Consider the following 19,453-nt stretch of genomic DNA (forward strand, 5'->3'; position numbering starts at 1 on the left):
AAGAGCTGATCCACAGCAGAGCTAAAGGTCATAGCAAAAGAGGCAGAGACTAGCAAGGAGCAGTGGTTGGGGCACAGAGAAACAGCATGCTTACATAAAGTAGTGTGCAGGAGAAGAATGGCTCAACCTGGGGAAATTATGAGACATATCACTGAGACTACAGAGCTGGGTGAGGATGGAAGTAGCTCTGGACTCTACTTGACACAATAAAAATTCCTCCTCAGCCCAGTGTGAGGGATAATCAATATTTAAAAAATTTTTTTTTGAGATTATAAAAATTGTAGAATTGCAAATAATTATAGCACTTTCTACTCTGACATACTGGCACACACACAGAAACACACATATGCATGTACTATCTACACAGCAATATTTGACTGTTAGGAATTAATATATCTTTATCATACATACCTCCTTTTCTCCAGAGAAGCCCATGGTTTTCTTTAAGATGGTGTGAAGTAATTTTTACACTCTAGATTTCAAGCAACCCTCCTTTTACTGAGCTCCTTTGGAACCACTGTAAAATTACTACCACATCCTGTGGGAGGCATATGGTGGGGGATATCCATACTAACTTTATACCCACAAAATTCACTTTCGATACATAGCAAATGGAGTTCCTTATTTTGAAAGTTCCATGGAATACATAGGAACCATCCCCTGTGCAAAATACACTACCCGATTCTTCGTTTTCGGGTGCTGTATTCTGGCTGAACACTGGAAGGACAAGGTTTGAACAATATCAAATAGTCACACTCATACCTAACACAAAAAGCTGGTCTTTCTCTGTCCTTCTCTACATGGATACTACTGTCACTGATATCAATGGCTGGGACTAACTCATCTCACAGAGGACAGAATGGGGCCCAGTATACAATGTGCACATTTTCCTTTACTCTTTTAAGCCAAAGAATTTATTTAAAAAACCCCACAAATACTTGTACAACATCTGATTAGTCACTATCAGAGGCTTTAATAGGGAAAAGACAATGGACCAAGATGATGACAACAAGCATGCTATACATCAAAATCAGTCTATAGCTTTGTATGGGGTTTTGTTTGGTTGGTTTTGTTTTCTGACACACAGAATAGAAAATGAAAAAAATAATTTGATAATTGTAGGTTAATATAATTATCACAGCAAATCTCCTCGTTCTGAGTGATGATAATTTTTGCTTCTTTAAAACGATCAGTAAAAAAGCTGATATTTGTCCTGACATCATAAATGCCTTCATATATTAAATGTCTCATTTCATTATTACTAGAAGTGAATTATTACTCTGCAGCAAGACAAGCACTTTTGTAAAAAGGCTTAAAATATGAGTTCATCAGACACACTTCTGCAGTTGAAAATGAACATGTCTAATGTATAATAAGCTGGTCCTTTCAAATCACCTACCAGGTAGTAAGAAATTAGGACTGGTTGCTGAGTGAGACAGCAAGTATAATTATGGTAGTACAAAGTCAATATTTAATTTCCTATTTAAAAATAAAAATAGAAAGCAAGTAAACTTCAGAGATTTACTCTCTATACTTTATCCTATTTATTATAAATTATAGCCATATCAGCAAGAATACTTAACATATATTTTATGCAATAACATTATTCTTATGAGTTGGATTTAAACATGGCACAGCTGTGTTATAATGAAACATTATGGAACACAGAAATCCCATTGACAATGACACTTACTCATCCTTAACCAGAGCTCCTTGCATCGTTCTCAATAAGGTATAAACAGTGCTACATGCTGTCAGTTCTTGCTAGCAAGCACTCTATTGTATTAAACCTATTTTTGGGACTCAGAACATTGATTCAGGTCTTCAGCAGTACAATAGTAGCCTTTTCCTCAAAAGTACAGCTGAATTTAATGACTAAAATCCAATAGAGTAAAAAAAAAAAAAGGAAATAACATATAATGTCAGGGAAGAAAGTATAATAGTGACTTAGGACCATAGCTTTGAAAGCAGGATTTTCCTTTGAAACCACCCCAAAATATGGACTTGTATGAAAATAAATGAAGGCAAAAAGGAAAATTAACAATTCTCATCCATCTCCAAAGTCAACCATCTGAATAAATCAAAGAACGTTGTGAAAGGGCTGTGATGCTTGTGACGTAGTGGGGGTACTTGCTGGGCTGTGGTGACCCCTGCTGTCTGGAGCAAGACCCAGCAGGGAAAACCTCACTAGGCAGAGGTAATGCCAAACTTGTTGAACCAGTGGCCAGACACCCCCCATGGAGAGGAACAAAGGAAGGTGGATGCTGCCCTGGCTGGGGGGCAGGGCTGGAAGGGAATTTAGTTAGTTGGTTGGTGGCTGTCTGGGAGCATGGAGGAGACAGCCTAGGGAAGGGGCTGGAGTTTAGGGGCCCAGTCTCCCCCATCTCAAGGAGGCCTGAGGCATCCTAGCCCAGCTCTGTGACCAGATTACATCTGTGCTGTGCTGTATCCTGGAGAGGCAATAAACTTCCTCTACTCCACCGGCTGGTGCGGTCTGGTTGTGTCATTTCGGGGTGCAGGAGACGGGGGACCCCAACGTGCCGTCACAATGCTCATTACATAAACTTGATTTTTCAGTTGACCCCTTATCAGTGGAATCACCATCCCACTAGCTTTTCCATTGCTTGGGCAGAAGAACAGTGGAAATATGATCCTGAAAATCACTAACCACGTGCTTAAAGTTCGGTATCTGTATAGGATTATTGACTTTAAGTGAGACTATTCCATGTTGGATTCTAAGCAAATTCCCAAGCACATGATAGGAATAAGCCAAAAAGCTCAGCAATTGGCAGGTTCAAATAGCTCAAGAGAAAATGTTTTTGAAAAAATATTTCAAATTAATTTTTTTAATAAAAATTATCCTGGAAAAAAATTTCAGGCTGCTACTCATCTTTATTCATACACTTAGTTCATAGTTCTCTGGAGAGGTCAATCCTAGCACAATATATGCTAGAGTCAGAGCCTAATGGTATGTCTTGCACATTGTCAGATCTCTGACAGGGTCACACCCTAAAAAGAGCAAGGTCACTGCAACAGTCCTGATCTTCATCGTTTTTTCAAGATTTGTACCTTTTGCCTAATAAATTTACACTCCAAAATACTGCATATGTATTAGTTTATGAAGTATGGCAAGTGATCAAAAATGAGGTGACTGGTCTCTCATTTATGTCTCCCGAGTTGTGTGGACTAGTCATCCAATGAAAAATTATGTTGAAGTCAAAACAAATTGTGTTATATTCCATCATGCCAGCACTGCAGTGACAAATTTCTCCAGCATAAAAGCTAGTGTTTCAGAGTGATAGGCTTTAAAAACCAAGTATGTTCATGCATACACATACACACACACACATACACACACACACACACACACACACACACACACACACACACACACGTTCATTCATGTACTTCAACTATGCAGCAATGCTTATTGCACAATTTTCAGTCAGCTTGCTGAGTTTCAGCACACATTTATTTAACTCCACGTCTCTCGGATTTGGATTAAATATGAAATAATGGTGCCAACAAAGCGTGTGTGAAAGGCTTAATTCAAAGGCTACTGAGAGTCAGTGGGAGTCTTTCTATTTATTGCCTGCCATGTGTTTTGGATCAAACTCTAAAGGATGCGGATTCCCTCTCATTTTGCATGTGTTGTAAAACATGTTAAGATTGCTACATAGAGAACAAAATCACAAAAGCAAGGAAATTAAAAGTTAACCCACTTCCTGCTCCTTCGCCCACATGACTACCACAGCTACTGCACACCACCAAAATCTTAACTCTGCCTCACTTATGGCCACTAAATCTCCAGGACCAGATTATTCTTCTACTTTCCTTTATGAACACTGATTTCACCATGTTTCAACTACCAAACACTCTTAAGTTGTTGAACCAAATACCAATGATTAAGGCCAAGTGTACACTAGACGCAGCAGCTCGGCTTGAGGTATACAACTCCAGCTGCGTAAAGTCGGTTTACTTTAAGCCAAGTTTGGCAGTGGCTCCACAGTGGGGTGGCTGATGAGAGCAAATGCTCCCATCAGCTTCCCTTACTCCTTGCAAGAGCAGGAGTACTGGAAACTGGCAAGCACACCCTCTGAGTCTGATTTAATGAGTCATAACTAGACTTGCTACATAAAACTCCAGAAGGTTGATTATGTGAGTGACAATCTTCCGTGGAGTGAAGACGTGGCCTAATAACGTTGGGATGGGTCAGTTGGTGAAAGGAACACTCAAAAGGGAAGGCAGAAGAGTAGTGAAAAGCTGATGTTCTTAAAAATGGGAGATTTTAGGTGGTGGTGGTGGGTAGTAGTTGTGATAACCGTAAGGTGCATACATGTGGATAGAAGAGCAGATAATAGAATTGTGCTGGTTAAAACTGAAGGCATATACTGGACCTGCTCCAGAAGGAATGACAAGAAATGAAAATAAATGCATTGTGACAGTTATTGTGCTGGCAGACAGATACTAAAGGCTGTGGGTTTTCCCAAACAATAGGATCCCTGGCTCAGAAGTGTGTGCATTTTCCTTCTCAAGGAGAAATGGAAGCTATTTGCACCATCAGTAGCAGGGGAGCTGCCTCTTCACTCTTTTCCAATAATAGTGGATGTCCTATTGTTAAACTCAACTCATGATACTGTCCTTATTCCAGAAACTCTGGCTAACCGACCAACAAAGAGGATGAAATGTCATGTAATAAAATAAATACTCTTATTTCTCCGTTATAAAAAATAGTGTAAATTATTAACTGCAATTGTATTTTCAGGGTTTTTTTTAAATCTGCTTAGACTAAAAAGTTTAGCTAAGGATCTAAACATGGTTGTGATGATTCTTCCATCTGCTTTTAACATAATTTTGTACTTATGAAGCATTTTCTGTGTCTCCAAACACAGATAGGTTGAAAAATAAATAAAACAAAATGCTATAATTGGAAATAACAAAAAAATGTACTGTGTGTACATTAACATACAAAGTGAACATATCTGACAACTTTCAGGCAATAAGAACACTGGGGTTCACTTTACACATGATCTTCCTTGACTAGTACTCACCATACATCATTATTTGCATGAGCAGGGCCAGCATATTATTTCAGTTTTCACTAATGAAATGGTATTCACATGACAACTTCAGTTTGAAGATGTTCACTATTTGTTAAAAAACATACTCAGAGGTTTCTCAGTGGGTATAAATCAGCACAACTCCACTTTTGCAAATATGGCCTACTGAAATGCCTTCCCTTGAATCTTCAGGGTAAATGTGAAACAGAGAGAATGCTTAAACATAAAGAGTAGATTTTGAAAGGCACAAGGGGAATTAGGTTTCAAAATTTTCATGGAAAAAAAATTAATGTAATTTGCCATCCTAATTCTCTTCTGTGCTTTTGAAAATGTCCCCATGAGGCATTTTTCCTGATGACATATTCATGCCTCACTTTGTTAAAATCACTCCAAATAAGCGCTATGCCATTGACTAATTTATTCACTTTTGGGATGTCCGGTGGAAAGAAGCATGCCTAATATCTAACTGGCCAAACTTAGGGTACGTCTAGACTACAGGGTTTTGTCGACAGAATTTTTGTCGACAGATACCGTCGACAAAGCTTCTGTCGACAAAGAGCGTCTAGACTACATTCAGTTCTGTCGACAAAGCAAGCTGCTTTGTCGACAAAACCCTGTAGTCTAGACACAACCCTACATGCAATAACACCTTCTGTCGACATAACTGTCGACAGACGGCGTTATGCCTCGTAAAATGAGGTTTACCAGCGTCGACAAAACTGCTGAGTTCTGTCGACGTTATGTCGACAGAACTCAGCGGTAGTGTAGACGCAGGTATAGTTTTGTCAACAAAAGTCCACTTTTGTCAACAAAACTCTGTAGTCTAGACACACCCTTAGTTACACATGTAGACTAGTTGTTATCTAAAATGGTGAAAGTACTCAGTAAAAAATACATTATTAATCAATAGTCAAACTGACGTAAGTGTAGTCCCCCATTTAAAATTGTACCATCTCATAGAGCTGGAAAGGACCTTGAAAGGTCATTGATTCCAGTCCCCTGCCCTCATGGCAGGACCAAGTACCATCCCTGACTGATTAGCCCCAGATCCCTAAGCAGCCCCCTCAAGGATTGAACTAACAACCCTGGGTTTAGCAGGCCAATGCTCAAACCACTGAGCTATACTTCCCCAAAAAAGATTGTGCCTTCTGTGAGAAACAACACATTAACAGACAAAACAGATTCAGGGACTGAAGATGGCATTAAAAAGTGCTTAGGATTAAGCTACACACAACACAGAACAAAGCTCTAAACACATAAGGATGGAGTCGCGGATCAGCACGATCCAACCTGTTTGCATTGGCTTCTTTAGACACCTCCTTCAATCTTTTGATTTTTTTTTCTAATTGCATCAGCATCTGGTAAATGGTGATGACCATCAGGCCCATTAGGAAATCCTGGACGTACTCCAGGTAGAAATCCTCTTTCAATAGGTTCCCGACTTTGTATTTCTGCCCTCCATCTGGTTTCTCTCTCCTCACCTACTTTAATATTTTCCTTTAGCTGTTGCATCTAGTCAAAGATAGCATGGTAGTCTTCTGGTAAGCACAGGGGAAGGCACCACCAAAAAACAGTGCTTTAACATCACCACTTCGACCAGTATTAAGCACATTTCTCCAGACTTGTTCCCTGGCTCTGTTTATCCGTTCCATCCTTTCCTTCTCTAGTCTTCTCATGTGCTCAGCCTTCAGTAAACTCATCTGGTCTCTCTGTCATTTTTCCTTGTCTGGTAATTCAAATCTTCTCTTTTTTGCAGCTTCCTCAAACATTTTCCTCCTTTCTTCCCCTGGATTCATTTTCTTTATCAGAATTGGTTGGGCCTGTCTACATTTAGCTAATAGCTTTTTTCATGATTTTTCTTAGATGCATCACCAGATTTCTTGATCATTAAAGGCACTCCATATTTTGCAGCAAGTTTAGTAATTTTCTGAGCTGGCACAGCTGAAGCACAGATTTGTCCTTGAGCTCATCTTTTTACTGGTGCAGCATAGGCACCAAACTTGTGGAATACTTTGTGACTGAATTCATCTGCAATAATGAAGTGTAAGAAATTTTTCTACCCATTTGGCTAAAAAGATTTTCTCCAATATGGAGATGGTTTATCCCTAGGATTCCTTTTAAATAATTGTGAAAGCAGATTACGTAGATCATAGGAATAATGCAGAGAAACAGGAGGAAAAGATCCAGAGATTATCTTTAGTACCAGGTTTTTCATGTTACTAACTTCAAATGCATGTTTAAGCGTGCACATTTCATACAGAACATAACCAAGAGCCCATATGTCACTTTTATTGTTTTAAGGTTTGTTCTGACAGATTTCAGGTGACAAATAATATGGTGTTCCTATACAAATGCGAACCAGCTCTACGGTACTGTTAAGGACTCTAGCTATTCCAAAGTCTCCCAGTTGTATTGTTCCATCTTTGGTTAAAAATATATTCTGTGACTTTATATCTCGACGCAAATTTTTTCTGTCATGTACATGTTTTAGTGCTAAGCAAATCTGTACAAACCAATCCATGATCTGATCCTCTGAGCACAACTCCACTTTTTGCAAATCAAAAGTTATTCTAGACTATGCTCTACCTCTGGATCATAGAACCATAGAACAGTGGGCTTGGAAGGACCCTGAGAGGTCATCTCATCCACTCCCCGTAGTAATGGTAGGACTATTATCTAGACCATCCCTGACAAGTGTTTGTCTAACCAGCTCTTAAAAAAATCTTCAATGAATGCGATTCCACAACCTCCCCAGGTAATTTATTCCAATGTTTAACCACCATGACAATTAGAAAGCTTTTCTTAATGACATGTCCAACCTAAACGTCCCTTGCTGCAATTTAAACCCAGTTCTTCTTCTCACATTAATACCACAAGTGCTGACTCCATGGAGCGCACTCAGAAAAAAAATTAGTAAGTGCTTAGCACCGATCATCAGCCAAGTTCCTCTTTCTACCTCACAGTGCTTCCCACCTTCTGAGGGCCCTGTCAATCAGCTCTTCCCCCTCTTTCCCAGAGCCTCCTGCCTGGTGCAATTATCTATTTTGTGGTATGCAAGAGGGAGAGGAAAAACAGGTATAGGGCACTCAGGGAATGGGGTAGGAAAAACAGGTATAGGGCACTCAGGGAATGGGGTAGGAAGAGGTAGGGCAGTGACTTGGGAAGGAGTTGGGTAGTGGTAAGCCCTAGGGTTGAGTAGAGGTTGAACACACACTCCTTAAGGTGCAGAGGGAGATGGCACCGATGTATAACATGAAGGCTATATAAGACTACGTTCACAGAGGAAGGAACTGCAATTTACTCTTTACTGTTCCTATTATGATTGGCACGATTTTCAATAATAGACTACATTAATATTCAGTCCTGAGTAATACATAAGATATCTGCCCCATTACAACACAGTTATCCAAGTTACAACCATTTCTGTCATTAGTAGATACGCAGAGAAAAATACTTTATGAAGTACTGCACTTTAGAATATAAACCTCACAAAACCATGTTACTAGTTCTATAATTATTAGGTAAATTACCTGATTCTGCACAATATTAGAACACCTTTAAGGATGACCTTACAGTATCATGGATAAATAATATATAAATTTAATTGACTCCATTAAAATAGGCAATTTATATTTATTACACATAATAAAATATAGCATTAAATTACTTTCTGTAATGGGTTCTAGAACGTCTACATATAGAAAAAGAAGAGATTCTGAATGTGGCTCATTATACCTACCCGTAGTGCCGTGGTCTTTGGATCTCATCGTAGGTCCATAACTTCAAAAGGATTCAATTAGAATATTCAAAAAGGATAAAATCAAGCATCTGGATTTCCTGATCAGTATAGTTATGTATAGCAGTTTTCTGAAATCATCAGGAGTGTGTGTTCCTAGATGAAAGCTTTTAATTTTGCATTTCAATAATCACTATTGGATAGGATTTCTCAAAATACATTTTGCAAAGTATTTTTGGTATGGGTTTTTGTTTGTTGAGGCATTCTATGTTGAGTATTTAGAAATCAACCCTTATCTTCAATTGCTGGTTTGTCTTAAAGAAACAGCTAATTGCACACTTCATGCTGAGAACTTACAGGTATTTAATCCATTGGAAAGTATATAGTGCACTTGAAATGGGACATCTTGCCAATGAACAAAGGCAGTAAAATGTACTGATTCAGAGAAAAAACAATCTGTTTTCAGGTGGCTGAAAAGAAGATGGTTTTCTTGTACTAATAAGGTCAGCTACTTCCTTCAGACCCAAAGATTTTTTCTTATTCTGTTTCCTTAGGACTATTAACTTAAGAGCTGGTTTTCTGATACACAGAGATTGCTTCTGTCTTGTCCCAACACTATTTTTCCTAGACTTTTGTCAATGTGTCTTTCCAATGTAGTTTTGGGGCCCTTTTCTATCCCATTTCTTATTTGCAGGTAAACCTACACTAGCGAGGCAGAGTGTAGCAAAATGTGGACAACATCACTACTTCCAACTCTCCATACAGCTCAGGCCCTATGTCCCCCTTAAGCAGAGGCAAGTTGGAGAGGAGTGGTGCTAGAATCATTACTGCTAGCCCCCACATTGTGCAGGACTCCTGTCCCCTTGAAGCCTGGGGGCCCCCAAAGCACAGAGCCTGGGGCAATTTTCCTGAACCATCCTATGAATAGGACAGTTCTCTCTGCACTCCTGAACTACATAGTTATACTGACCTAATTTCTCCCTCCTCCCTGTGTAGACTACCCCATGTGACAATCAAAGCAGAGTCCAAGCACTAAATGGGAATGGAGGGTGAATTACTAAACACTCCATGATTAAAATCAGTCTGTAACTGAAAGGGATTAGGATGATAATGGCATAGGCAACAAATTTTCCCATATAGGCATATTGTGAGGTTCTTCCATGCTCCTCTGAAACATCTGGGGCTGGCCACTCTCTGAAACAGGATACTGGACTAGAATCACCACAGCTCTCAAGCAGTATGGAAACACCAATGTTACAAATCTGTACTAGCAGCAGCCTATAAAGTGTGCACTAGAAGCAAGTACTTGTGTGCTGGTGGATGGGAGTGAACATCTAGTCTTCTCTAAACTTGATACTACACAGGTAATAAGGATGGTCAAATACCTGGATTTATCTGACTTTGGCATCTGTGGAGAAGCGTATTGCTACCTTCACTAGCAAGGACAGAATTAAACTACAGTTTCAACCTTAGCAAGCTGTGTATCTGAAAGTCATAAGCTATTTAGAATGCAATTTTCAAATGTGTCCAGTGTTGGCCTAACTCTGTTCCCCTTGAAGTCTGTGATAACATTCCCCACTGACTTCAGTGGGAACAGTTAGGCTAAGACTGGGTATTTTTTAATCCTTAGAGTAAATTGTCACTCTACCTGAGTATCATCTCAGGGTGGCATCTTAAAGAAGGGTCAGACAGGCATACTGTACTGAGAGAGGACAGCAAAATATCAATGTTATAAATCAGAAATATGTTGTTCAATTCGAACTATCACCCACTGCATACTTGCTCTCCCCCAAAAATGTTATTAAGCTGGCTAGTTCCCATATTCAGGGTTGCTTAGTTCTAAGATCTCTCTCTGAACAAACTGACATATAGGAAAGAGCCAAGGAAAAATTTCTTTATACCTGGGACAGATTAATTAGGACATTACTTCTTAATTAACCCCAACAGATTCTCACCTAGCTATCTATTCATCAACCCCTCTGCATGAACTTGCCGCCAACCATGACAGCTAGGATGATGGTGTAACGAAGGGGAAAATTTCTATCCAGTACTCCAGGGAAGGATTGTCTCTTCTTTAACAAGCTCTGAATGGGATCTTTACAACTCCCTAGACTTTTACCTTCCATTTTTAATTTGCTACATCATAATTGTTTCAGATCTGTGATCTTATATAGCCTGGATTACTGTACTTTCTCCTTTCAGTATGTGCATTTCCTCTAAACTCTGCAGTGAGTTCTGCACAGACAGTGGGGGAGAATAGACTTCTCTGTGTTCATATGAGACAGAAGTAAAAGAGGATTTAAGTTAAGGTACTGTCTTTCAATTTCTCTATACTCATGGATTTAAGTCAGCCTTTTCCAGTTACAGAGATGTCTTTTGCGGTTTATAGGATTGTTCACAAAAGAAAAGGCTATTATGAATGTTCTATCATACTGAGTAATCCAAAGTTGCTTGTGAATAATGAAAGACTAATTGTGAAGGCTGAAACATGAATAATAGCCTCACACTTCCATTCTGCAGATGAAGCCCTCATTTTATCACATTATTTCTTTCCCCTGTTTCAGTATTTTACAGTACTAAGAGGTTATAATGGTAGCCAAATAGCTTCCTATTTTGCCACTATTTATGTCTATCCATGACTCTTTTGTAAAGGACAGCACTCCAGCTATCCCGGAGGGGACAAGAGTCCTAATCATCACCGATCTTACCTCACTTCACATACATAGAAAAGATCCATGTGTTTTCTATTTACATTATTTCTCATGCAGTTCATGAGATGAACTATATAAAGACTGGGACACGCTGTACCCCATGTGACACACTGTATCTCATATTCACCACTTCAATATTGTTATGTTATATTTTGTACAAAATATGCCTATAATTTGAAAACTCCATCTGCTGAACATCATGTATGTACCACAATTGTGCATGGAGTTAAAAAATTCTACTGGACAGCTGTTAGCCAGCATTACAATATCTTCCAGTAATATCCACAAGACAATGACCCAGAAATAAAGACAGTGACTTGCCAGAAAAATGTTAGAACCATTATCTGTTTAACTGGACATTCAACAGATGGTGAGGGATAGGTACAGACAAAAGATTTACAATTCATATGAAGGACTCTTTGCAGAGCATGCACACAATGGAAATGCATGATCCCATGACCCAGCAAGGATGTTTTCAGTGGGAAAGGTCAGGTTATAAGATGGGGGGGGGGGGGGGGAAGGGTGGAAAGGCCACTGGCTACCTGTTCTTCACAATCTCTACTCACAGAAGCAAGATAATTTTACAGGGTTGGAGAACCTTTTTTGGGTCAGGAGTCACTGACCCACAGAAAAATCAGTCGGGGGGCTGCACACAAGTGAGAAATAAACACACACACACGCGCACACACACACACACACCTTCATTAACATTACCTGCCAACAGAGAATAAGAAAGACACCTCTGACATTCCCCTCACACACCAGAGCCTACCGAGGCACAGCCTAGTAGATTTTGTGTGCTCTGGCCCTGTCGTGGGATGGCCGGCGGGGGGGGGGAGGGGAGAAGGGGCTGGAGTCCCAGTGCTGCAGCTGCACAATCCCTCTGCCACTACAGCAGGCCCCACCAAATGCCACAGGCACAGCCAGAGTCTCCTCCCAACATGTACAATCACCAACAGCCCCAGAAGCAGTCTGTTAGATCCAAACCCAAGCAGGCTCTCAGCAGCGGGCACTTGCTTCCTGCAGCAGCTCCTGGACTGGAAAAAGGCTCCACATCACCAATCTGGCTCCTATCGCCAAAAATGAATCTCACCCTAAGTTCCCTCCTTTTTCCCAAGGGCTCGTGGGAGTTGTAGACTCTGGGGCTAGATTTCAGCACAAAGGATCCTCCCAGTAAAAGTCAGAAGCTCCTTTAGTAAGGGGACTACACTAGGAATGGGGCAAAACCAATGTGTATGTTGAACAGACCGAGTTGAGTAGCAAAAAAGATGCCAAATGCCAGAAGCCTTTTCTATCAGTGAGTTAAGATAGTTACCAAAAAACACCCCATTCAAAAACTAGCATTGGACTGTGCTAACATGAAGTCTTATAGGGTATGTCTACACTACAAAGTTAATTCGAACTAACAGACATTAGTTCAAATTAACTTTGGTAGGCGCTACACATGCAAACCGCTAGTTCGAACTTAATTCGAACTAGCGGTGCGCTTAATTCGAACTAGGTAAACCTCATTCTACGAGGACTAACGCCTAGTTCGAATTAACTACTTCGAATTAAGGGCTGTGTAGCCCCTTAATTCGAACTAGTGGGAGGCTAGCCCTCCCCAGCTTTCCCTTGTGGCCACTCTGGGCACCACCAGGGAAACTCTTCTGCCCCCCTCCCGGCCCCGGAGCCCTTAAAGGGGCACGGGCTGGCTACAGTGCCCGTGCCAGGTGCAAGCCTGCCAGCACCCAGCCAGCAGACCCTGCACCTGGCACAGCTCGAGCCAGCCACCCGTTGCCACCCAGCCCTCCGCCTCTTCCCGGTACCAGGCTGGCGGCTCCCGGGAGCCTGTCCAGGTCTGCAAGAGGCGGGCGTCGGCCTGGTCTAGTGCAGACATTGTGGACCTCATACATGACCTCCGCACTAGGCACAGGAAAGTGGCTGTCTAGGGCAGGATAGCTGCCAGCCTGGCCACCAGGAGCAGGTTGGCATGAAAATCAAGGTGGTCCACTGAGACCCCCGACCCTGAGCCCTGAGCTTAGAATGGCCATACTGGGTCAGACCAAAGGTCCATCTAGCCCAGTAGCCTGTCTGCCGACAGCGGCCAGCACTAGGTACTCTGGAGGGGATGGACTGAAGACAATGACCTAGCCATTTGTCTCATGCCATCCATCTCCAGCCTTCCACAAACAGAGGCCAGGGACACCATTCCTACCCCCTGGCTACTAGCACTCCATGGTCCCAACCTCCATGACTTGATCTCACTTCTCTTTAAACTCTGTTATAGTTCTAGCCTTCACAGCCTCCTGCAGCAAGGAGTTCCACAGGTTGACTATTTGCTTTGTGAAGAAGAACTTTCTGTTGTTAGTTTGAAGCCTGCTACCCATTAATTTCATTTGGTGTCCTTTAGTCCTTCTTTTATGGGAACTAATGAAGAACTTTTCTTTATGCACCCTCTCCACATGGTTTTATAGACCTCTATCATATCCCCCCTCAGTCTCCTCTTTTCTAAGCTGAGAAGTCCCAGTCTCTTTAGCCTCTCTTCATATGGGACCTGTTCCAATTGCCTGATCATTTTAGTTGCCCTCCCCTCTCCCACCCTCTCTCTTCCCCTCTCCCACCTTCTTTTCCCAGTCTCCCCGAGTTCTGTTCAATAAAGAGAGTTTCTATTTTTGAACACACGTGTCCTTTATTTTGTACAACAGGAAGGGGGGCTAGGGAGGGGTAAGTGGAAGGAGGTGAGGGAGGAATGGGGTACGAGCCCCCGATGGGGAGGACTGGGCTGGCTCTGCGGGCTCCTCGGGGTGGAAACTCTCCTGAAGCCCCTTGATTGACCCCCCCTTCCAGATGGCAGCCTGCAGCAAGTGCAGCCAGGCTGATGGCCGAGTGCTGTGATGTGCCGAGTGTGGGCACTCAGGGCACTCCAAGCCAGGACTGCTTTGCAAGCGGGGCATCCCTGAGAACTGTCTGTCTGGGTGGGGGTCGGGTCCCTTTAAGCACAGCCCTCGGCTAGCCTGAGACAGCAGCTCCACGCTCTAAGTCCTAATCTGATGCACTGCCAGCGCTGCTTACGGCATTCTTAACCTCGGTTCAGGGTCCACTCAGTGTGGACATGCTAGTTCGAATTAGCAAAACGCTAATTCGAACTAGTTTTTAAGTCTAGATGCGCTAATTCGAATTAGCTTAGTTCGAATTAACTAATTCGAACTAAGTTAGTTCGAATTAGTGCTGTAGTGTAGACATACCCATATAGAGTAGAAATTACTTTTCTGCTCATTAACAGTGAAATAAAGCCATCAACACAATTTCATTGACCTTCAAAAACTACATCTGACTTCTTAAAGGACAGTTTGATGATACTTGCTTTACTGGTATGGTCTCCAGCTATAGGAAATATTTTCCGTTTGCAAATTGCAAACAGGCCCCGATCCTGTTGAGTCAATGACAAAACCCTAACTGAAATGCAAGCAAGATCAAGCCTTAATATTCTACTTCATTTTGCCAATGAGTGTTTTTCCCCATCTACAGTGTCAAACATAGAAGAACATATGAAACAATAAGAGAACAGAAAGAGTAAGATAATTGAAACAAAGTTGCTGGAGATTCACAGTAATATTCAACAATTGAATCCTTGTGCATGCATGGAGTCCCTTGGAAGTAAGTGGATTAGTTGTTATTATTTTAAGTTCTACATGTTTTGAATGTTGAAAGTTTATTTTAATTTGATATATCAAATAAGCCAATTATACAAATAAAGTTACAAATGGGAATATTATCACATCTGTAATACATTCACTGGACCTTGGTGAATAGAAATAATTTGGTAATGTTTTATTCCTACTCTGTTGCTCCAGCCTCACTTCTGAATTTCTCTTTTCTCTGTGTTTTGAATACTAAGAGTACTTTATTTATTTATTTTTCTCTCAAAGTTAGGATTTCCAATGTTGGCGTATCATAGTACCAGGGCCACCCAGAGGATTCAGGGGGTCTGGGGCAAAGCAATTTCAGAGGCCCCTTCCATAAAAAAATACTACAGATCTCAGACTTCAGAAATGCTCGTGGGGGCCCCTGTGGGGCCTGGGGCAAATTGCCCCACTTGCCTCCCTCCCCACCCGGGCAGCCCTGCAGAACACATTGGAAGTGTTTCCTGTTTGCAAATCTTTCCCCCTTCACTAAGAACAGATTTGGGGATCATTGCTATGTTCTGGTCAATTGCTGCTTCTTATTGCAGTTTATTCACACAATAGCTTCTCCTATTGCTCATTATTTCATCAGCATTTGAAAGGGCTTTTTGTTTTAGACAACTGGTAAGTGTGAATATTTCACTTGTACTTTTAAGCATCATGTTCTAAAATATTTATGACAAGTTTTTCATTAAAACCAACCAGATTGTTGAAGCACAGAAAACAAGCACTAAGGTCAACTGAGTGAATCACAACTGCGTCCAAAACAAAAAGAAATACAAATGCTCAAAGAGATAAAATGAGCTGCATTAGAAAAAGCTGATGTGCCTTGTTGTTGACTCTAAAGGTGAGACATAGGCAGGAGGCAGCATGCAGCAGGATATGGAACAGACAAAAGCGAGACAGAAATATACATAAGACGACAAGAATAATATTTGACCACCACCAGGAATAGCAATGAGGGAGACAAAAGCTTTAAGGACAAGTTTCTTCTCTGAAACTCAAAACTATTTGTGAATGATGAACTGAGCCTGAAGTGTTTTTGCATTCAAAAAAGGAAAACCACAGAGAATGCAAGTGGCTGTTGTATTAAGGTTTTGTTGGTGTTAGTATGGGACGGCTATATTATTCATGAATGTCAAAGTATTTTTATTTGGATTCATTCAGAGTCCTAAGGGAGACGAGCTTTTCAAGCAGATAAAACAAAAGCATTATCTTTAAAAAAATTCTTTGAAACAATCTTGAAACAGCTTTTGCCTATAATAGTGTATGTGAGCATTTTCAGGATGACGTGGTGCATTCATTCACTAATGGATTTTACATTCATGGCTATTACTAATTAGCCAGTGGAAAAATAATAATTTAAGTAATTATTTAGTAGATTCTTAGAATTTAAGGATAGAAGGATGTGATATTATCTGATTATAACGTGGAAAGCTTATGATTGACTGAATATGACTATGCTATTTGTATGTCTGTATGGTTTTTGTATTTGAAGTTCTGACTATTGGCTTTATTCCTATATTTAAAAAATGTTTGCTATTGGGTAGCATCCACGAGGTATTTAAGCCTGTGAATCTTGAAGGGACTGTTCAAGTTAAGTGGCTCATCAGAAGAACACTTAGTTGAGAATGAAAGATGCCCATCTACACTGAATGGACATTCCTGTGAACATTCCATCTGAAGTGTAGGTAATTACTACCGCTGTAACTAAGCAAAATTATGCACAGACATGTGACTTCCCCATGTGTCAGCCAATGGTCAGGGCAGTGGGTGGTGTGTGTGTATGTTATTCACCCGAGTCTTCAACTGCTAGGACCGGTGTCCCTTCACAGCAGGCAGCCTATGGAAGGCTGACAGGTGCCCTACAGATCTGTCCCCTGGAAGCAACACGATCCAAATGCCTAGCTCTGCCTGTGCCTGCCCCCTATGACCAGCTGGAGTTCTTTTGATTGCGTCTGGTTCTGTTACAGCAACAGAAGGAATCAGGTTAAAGCTTAAACAGTTACAGGTTTATTCAAGAGGTTTCTAAAGCATGTGGTTACGGTGGTTATTATTCTACTTCTTAACTGCTAGCAAATACAGTTCTTAAAATGGTTACAAAGGAAAAAGGAAGATAGAAAATAATGGTACCAAGTGACAGCTTAATCTTAAAATTGCTCTATTCTATGCATGTACTAAAACAGAAGGACACATACAGGTGCAATGTTTACCCCCTTCTGCATCCTTCAATTCCAGCGTGTCAGGCCAGGATCAGTCCCTCAATTCCCTGGGAAAGACAAATATGAGGCTGGGTGTCCCCATGTGGACCTCAAGAGGCAATCACCTAACTCGACCAGCAGGTAGATGGTAGATTGATGCTCAGAGTGAGTATGCTGCTGGACCCATCTTTATACCCATGGAGTCACGTATTCTCTTTCTTATCTATGATGCCAGATTGTGCTGGTTCATCTTTGTGATGCCAGTTCATACAAGGGAGTTGTGACGTGATTTACACTTGTAAGAGAGATAACTAAATTGGGAGTACTGGACATTCTTTGCTCGGCAGAAGATTCCTTCCCAGGATGCTTGTATGCGATCATATCAATAGCAGTGCCAGCCAAGGGCAGTTTCTCACAGCCTCTTGGCTGACGACTAGCTTGGTCACCCTCTAATCTATGTTTACAGTTATCCAGGGTCAGATGAGCTAGCATATCCGGGCCTCTGTCAAGGCATCAAAGACTATGCTGATTTTATTGCTCTCTATGCCCTGTCTGCTCTGAGGCACCTTAGAGGGGCAAGCAAGATGGATGTTGCAAGAGGGGAGTTCTGTCTGGCTACACCATGTGACTCCAAATATCTTCTCTCCTGTGCTTTTCTACTAGCTATTCCACTAGCTATGACAGCATGAGACTTTTACAAGTAATTTCTGTGCACACTCAAAAGAGCTGGTCACAGCCTGGTATTGATTACACCTAGAGAATACAAGAATCACACACCTCAGTCATGGACAAACCATTATCTCTTACACCAAGGTAGGCAATAAGCAACCGGTGGGCAAGACATGGTTTGCTAGGGTTAGCCCCTGATGGGCGATTGGAACCATATTGATGTGTGCATCCTCAGGTGCAGCTGCTTACAGCTTTCAGTGGCCATACATTGCTGTTCCCAAGCAATGGGGACGGTGGGAAGTGCTGTCCTGTCCACTTTGCTCTTAAAGGAAGAGTGATCTGTGGCCATCGGGAGCTGCAAGTGGCCATACCTGTGGATGTGCAGATAAATATAATGCTGGCAGCCTGCCAGGAGCTAACCCTTCAACTACTGAAGGGAGGTTCCAAAGAAGATTGAGAGAGGCTGTTCTCAGTGGTGACAGATGACAGAATTAGGAGCAATTGACTCAAGTTGCAATGGGGGAGATCTATATTGGATATTACGAAAAAACTATTTCACTCAGAAAGCAGTGAAGGAATAGAATGAGTTACTTAGGAAAGTGGGAAAATCTCCATTCCTAGAAGTTTTTAAGTCCTGGCTCAGAAAGCCCTGGCTGAGATGATTTAATTGGGATTCATCCTGCTTTTAGCAGGGGGTTGGACTCAATGACCTCCTGAAGTCTCTTCCAAACCTACAATTCTATGACAATGGTGTCAGGTTCATGGGCCGCTTTTTACATACCACTGTCCTACCAGGTACAAATCTGAACTCAAATTCCCCTGCAGAGGGTGGGGGGAAAGGCTTTTATAATGTCCACCCCTTAAATCTTGCAAATTTTCTGATCCTTTCTTCATGAACACAGCAAAGTCCCTGGACATTCTCAGAGTAATCCTTATCCAGCCAACAAGGCAGTGAGTGAAGAAATAAATGAAGCATTATGACCATAAACTAGACAAAGCCATCACCTCAATTGGCCTCCAAACATCAGAAGCTAGTACCTCGCATCTCGCATTGTGAGAATTGTTAAACTACTTCTTAAGTATATCACTTGCACTAATGAGATACATGGCTGTGCTAGCACCTAAAAACCCACATGATTTGAAAATATAACTCTACACTTTTATTCAAGATAGACATGGCACACACAGAGAAATCACTCACTGCATATGCCTCAGACTGATGAAAATATATGGGAACACATTAGATTTCAAAGATGATTCCCACAGGCTCTGTAATTAGCAAAGGCACCTCCATGCACTGTGATGAAAGATGTTGCCTCAGTTGCCTGAAATACCTTACTAAGATTGAAGATCCATAGAAAAACTGCAAAAGAGGTTTAAATTACAAAATGGTAAAATTGCTTAAATTGAC

General features: G+C 41.3%; 1 protein-coding gene and 1 pseudogene across 1 annotated transcript in view; both read right to left on the reverse strand.

Moving 5' to 3' along the window:
* Window positions 1-19,453, reverse strand: part of CNTNAP2 (contactin associated protein 2) — a 1,606,913-nt gene that overhangs the window by 1,075,071 nt on the left and 512,389 nt on the right. The gene's annotated exons all lie outside the window — the stretch shown is intronic.
* LOC142827424 (serine/threonine-protein kinase Nek1 pseudogene) lies at window positions 6,374-8,827 on the reverse strand (annotated as a pseudogene).

The sequence above is a fragment of the Pelodiscus sinensis genome, chromosome 2 (genome assembly GCF_049634645.1).
Source record: "Pelodiscus sinensis isolate JC-2024 chromosome 2, ASM4963464v1, whole genome shotgun sequence".
NCBI lineage: Eukaryota > Metazoa > Chordata > Testudines > Trionychidae > Pelodiscus > Pelodiscus sinensis.